We start from the raw sequence: 5,480 nt of genomic DNA, 5'->3' as shown, positions 1-5,480 counted from the left end.
CCTCATTACAGTCTCATAAAAATACATACAAAAACATACAAAATTAGGCCTACCGTACCGCGGGCAATATAAAATACAATATAAAGTTATCAGGATAAATACAATTGCATCCAAATTTAACAATTCTATAAATATTAAAAATTGATAATATAATTTGTATATATATGACACTGTTATATAGTAAAATTTATCATCATCACATCACATGGTCTTTTATCTACAATTATCGGCAATAATAGGCAACAATAGAGATCTAATTAACTTCCGTATTGTACCATAGAAAATAAAACTTAATTGTCTTTGATGTATTTACTTTCATGTACCTACTCCGGTGCCGAAAACCAATCATATACTTTTTATCATACTTCTCAAATATAATAAAGGCACGCGCACTCGCATATAATTCAGATGTTAGTGGGCAGAGATACTGGAATCTTGCTATAAGATAAGATGTACGGTACTGTACTTTGGCTGTAGCGCTCTTTCGTTAAAACCTGGGTCATTAATTATTCAGTTCAATTTAACAACTTTCAGGCATCTTCTTTACTTATGAAATTACGTTGCGGTCGAAAAGTGAGTGTTACCAAAACCCCCTTTAAAATATGTAGGGGACGTGTCCCCTGTCTCCCCATGATCTGCGCCCATGCTGGTTACCAGTAGAACCACTACCCGGTCCCATCAAGGGGCGGACTTGTACAACACCATGGTTGAAAAAAATGGCTCCTCTGCCAGGAAATAGCACATACATAAGCCTACTTTACAAAAATGCATGTCCCTCACTTTAAAAGGGTGATAAAATTTGATTGCAAGTAATTAGGGCCGGCCTGACAATTAATACCTTTGTGTCACATAACAGCCTATATACTGATTCCACCGAAGTCTTTTTTTCGATTCTTATCCTAAAATCATCAACCTAATAATAATTATCGACATCATCATAACCACCACCATCATCATCACCATCAACATCATTAATATCATTATAACCACCACCACCATCATTATTATTATTATTGTTATTATTATTATTATTATTATTATTATTATTATTATTATTATTATTATTATTATTATTATTATCATCACCCTCATTATCATCATCGTCATAAAGGAATGGCGCATTAGAAAAACAAATAATGAATTGTTTTTTATACCACTCCAGGTGGCGTTCTACATAATATACCGTAAGCATTACTCAATGGACCACGAAGAAGACTTTGCAATTAATAACAAATGTGAGTAATATCGTCGATTTTGGATCGAATTCTGCTATCGTTTTATGGTTATTGTTTTGTTAGTAAGTTAGGCAACCGCATTGAAGGCATTGACAATTTCCTCGACAGAAGCATACACTAGCATGGTTGCATTCTATTCAACAACATAGACATTCCAAGTGACTATAAAGACCTGAAACTGGCTAAAGAAAGGTTATTTACAGTAATTACAGCTTGGGGCTTGTTAACTTCCGTTTGTTGTTTACATTGTAGATTCGTATCTGTTTTTTTTTTCATTTACATTATATGCAATTTATTACCAAGAGTCTATCGAAAAACCACAATTCGTCGGAGAGAAAAAACATTTAAAAAAATTATATGTATTTTGTACATATTAATAGACTATAAATTCGATTAAACAAGCCTTTGAAACCCCTAAATTGTCATATTTAAAAGGTTGTAAGCGACGCCTGACCACGCCCAATTTTTTCTCATCGTCGACATCAGCCCCCCTCCCCCTGTCGGGGACCTTGGAGACAGCCTTGGACCCCTCGTCGGGGAAATCCTGGTGCCGCCACTGTCTGGTGCACAACTTGAATAATCGAAATTTGTTATAGCCCAACAAAATACTGATATAAATATCTTAATGGATGTGTACTTCCATGGTGTCGATATCAAATAAAGCTACTACTGTAGTGACGGATCCAGAAATTCGAAATAGAGGGGATCCAGGGGGATTTCACATATGGATTTATGATTATGTAACTCCATGGTCCATAGGCCTACTCTAGATGGCCGGAAACGACTTAAATATGAATACAATTTAACAGGAAACGCTTATGGCGCCCCTCCAAAAGAAAGTCGAAATGCGCAGGCGCGTAACAGGGGGGGGGGGGGGGGGGGGGGGGGTGGAAGGTAATAATTTTCCCGGTTAGTAATTTATCATACCCAACCCACCCCCTCCCCATATAGAAAACAATACGACATAGGGTTTATCTTATTTATAATATAGGCCACACACGTGTGTTTGAACTAAATATATACATTTTCATCATGGTTTTATTTATTAACATATTCTTTCACTATCAAATTGATCAAATTCTCCCTAAAATGTGCAATTTATAGAGGAAATTGGCCTACCGTAACAAGAAATGCGCGCGAAGCGCGCGAAATTTGAGGATTTTAGGCACTTTCAGAGGATGAAAGGGCCATTTATCAAGGGGTGGGGAAAGATTTTCCAAAGATGGATATTTTCCCCTTGTCCCCCGGTGTTTTTAATTCTAATTTCGTCGAAATTGATCAAAAATCCCTAAAATGTGAAATTTTTAAAGGAAATCGGCCTACCTTGACAAGAAATGCGCGCGAAGCGCACGAAATTTGAGATTTTTAGGCACTTTCAGGGGATGGTGGGAAAAATTTTCCAAAGATAGATATTTTCCCCTTGTTCCCCGGTGGTTACGCCATCTGGCAGCTTAGATCAAAGAAGTTAAGTGGAGAAGAGGTTGCAGGGTGTTGTGAGTCTGGTCATTATAATATCTTCCTTTTTATTCTTGTCTTTATTTTTCTCTCCTCTTTTTCTTTTCCTTTTTCCTTTCCTTTTCTCTTCCTCTTCTTTCTCTTTCCCTCCCTCTCCCCTCTTTCTTTTCTCTTATTACCCAGCCCGGTACTGCGGCTAGTTCAGCCCGGTAAAAACCGTCAGGGGAACAGTCTGCCCCTGCCCCCCCCCCCGCCTGTTACGCCACTGTCGAAATGTGAAATACTTTGTTTATCTTTCAGCTCATGACAGACAAGAGCGTATATTTAAATTGGACCTCGTTGGAAGTGGGCTGGACTCCAGTCTAATGGGCGTTCCTGATGCTCGGTAATTTTTACTTTTCTTTATCTCAATCCATTTGTTATTTTGCTTGTGCATGTTGAGCATCGAATAAATTCAATCAATCATTCAAAAAATATTATATCATGAAAAATGTTTGTATGAAGATATCGTTATAGTATTATGTTTATTGTTTGAATATACTGTATTTATGAATCTATATATTCATTTCTATCGAATAGTACACTTTTTATAAATTGTATTTGCCCATTACAATTGGAATGCTAACATAATTTGTTAGCGCTATTGCGATCTACTTGTCCTACCCAATACCATGTTTTTAAAAATCCTCACATCATTTCGTAATATGATGATACTATAATCAATATTTAAAATAAAATATGATAAGAATTGCGAAGTACTATTATGTTGTATCAGCAGCATTGTCCATTGCGATAACTGAATACAATAATGTTAAGGTCGGGGTGCTCACTAATTTTTTAGTGGCGGATTTAAGGGGGGGGGGGATGGGGGAAGCCGGCCTGCCACCCCCCCCCCTAAATCTTTTAAAATGGTAAAATATTGGAGAAAAAAAAATACATTCAAATTTAAAATCTGAGAGGGCCCCTCTATTTCAAACTCCTGGATCTGCCACTGTTTTTATTTATATATTATGTTGTGATGATACTCCATTATAATTCTTTCTCTGTTTCTTAATCTTTTCTTAATATTTTTCTATTCCAGTGATGTAGACAAAGAAGCCACAACTATCAGAAAAGAATGTCCGGACTGAAAGGGCAACAGAATTTCCAATTATTCATTGATAGTAATATTGTATTATTACTGCTAATGTTTATCTTATTAATAAAGTAACCCGTTTGTTGTGAAGAATATAGACATGTAAGATAATATGATATAACATTTTGAGGATTAAAACCAGGCCTATTGATTTTTGCTGGATAATGTACATGATATAAACCTACAATATATAAATATAAAATGTATACATATATCCCAACTTGATTTCAATGCTTGAAAATAAATATCAAATGGAATTGTGCATCTCTTTTCATCTTATTTAATGTCTGTGTTTACTGTAATAAATAGCTAAAATATCCTTATTATAAGCTTAAACCAAAAGTGAAGAATTGCTTCATCAATGTCTGCTACTTTAATTATTAAACTAGCAAATCTTTTGAGGACGCCCTCAACAAAAACATAAAACCGGAAATGACGTGGTTGCTAAGCAACAAGCTCATGCATAATCATGAATATTCAGTGCACCTGTTCTAATTAGACTAACAATAAAATCTTTTTGGTCGATTTTGTCAAGAGCTAAAAGTTTTTATTGTTAGTCTAATGAGCACAGGTGTTACTGAATATGCATGAGCTGTAGCCTAGCAACCGACGTCATTTCCTGTTTTGTAAAATTCGACAGCACCTTGCTCTGATAACATTTTCGAAATTTGTTGATCATGTGAATATATTTGGAAAGAGTGTTTATAAGATATAGTAGCCTGTAGTGCTATATTCGAATTCGAAGTGTTTGTAATATATTTAATTCGATTATATACTGATTAATAATCATGAAATATATATTATTATTAATGCAATTACGACAAAAGGAAGTACACACAATGATGTATTATAAATTACACTACAGTTTACTTTTATTTCTTGCATACTCGGAAATGTTACATCAGAAGTATATAAACGCAATATAAATAGAATATAAAGATTCTAGTTTTATATAATATAATATAATATAATAATGCTTAGGCCTAATTATATTTAAGTATGTAATGTCGTTCGAGAATTACTTGTTCATTGTATAAGAAACATAATTGGCAAATTTTATTTAATTCCGGCGATCCAGTGATATAAATCATAATAAATATCCGCGCACGATCATTTGTAGAATTAAGACCTCATAAATCCGGCTATTGATAGCATCTTGTGCTGTCTCTTATACACATCTAGATGTGTATAAGAGACAGCTGCTATCGTTACACCAGTCTTAAAACAATTGCTGATTCTGATTGGAAGTTAATGTATATATGGATTAGGTTAGAACAGTCACCGCCAATCAGAATTATGAATTGGTTAAGACTGGTGTAATTATTACCGTATATTATAGCCACGCATGCCTTTCTAATATTATAATATGAGTCAATCCTTTAAGTGGCAAAGGTCTCTCTGCTTAGCGGCTCCAATACAGCCAGGAATCTGTAATATAATCGGAAGAAAAAAAATCCACATACCTAGAAGCATATTTTGTACGTCCTTTCGAACCTTTTCAACCTCCACAATAATATGTCTTGGTGGTATGCCCAGGGCGGCAAAACAGGCTGTAAGGGCGCCTAGACTTGTGCCAGCGTACCTCGTACATTGTTCCAATATTCCAACTTCATGCAATACCTAAATAAGAAAAATTGCAAATATATATATATATA

The 5,480-nt window shown here is 34.9% G+C and overlaps 1 long non-coding RNA gene across 1 annotated transcript; it reads left to right on the top strand.

The window, feature by feature from the left end:
* Positions 1-1,122: 1,122 nt before the first annotated feature.
* LOC117117718 lies at positions 1,123-4,087 on the top strand. The gene is made up of 3 exons (XR_004446938.1): positions 1,123-1,235; positions 2,991-3,075; positions 3,772-4,087. It is a non-coding gene; the product is annotated as an uncharacterized LOC117117718 (long non-coding RNA).
* Positions 4,088-5,480: the final 1,393 nt, after the last annotated feature.

Source organism: Anneissia japonica, unplaced genomic scaffold (genome assembly GCF_011630105.1).
Source record: "Anneissia japonica isolate Jap-2015-1 unplaced genomic scaffold, ASM1163010v1 scaffold234_len1672027_cov178, whole genome shotgun sequence".
Lineage (NCBI taxonomy): Eukaryota > Metazoa > Echinodermata > Crinoidea > Comatulida > Comatulidae > Anneissia > Anneissia japonica.
Note: the sequence above shows the minus strand (reverse complement) of the source record. Positions and strands in the feature narration are given on the sequence as shown.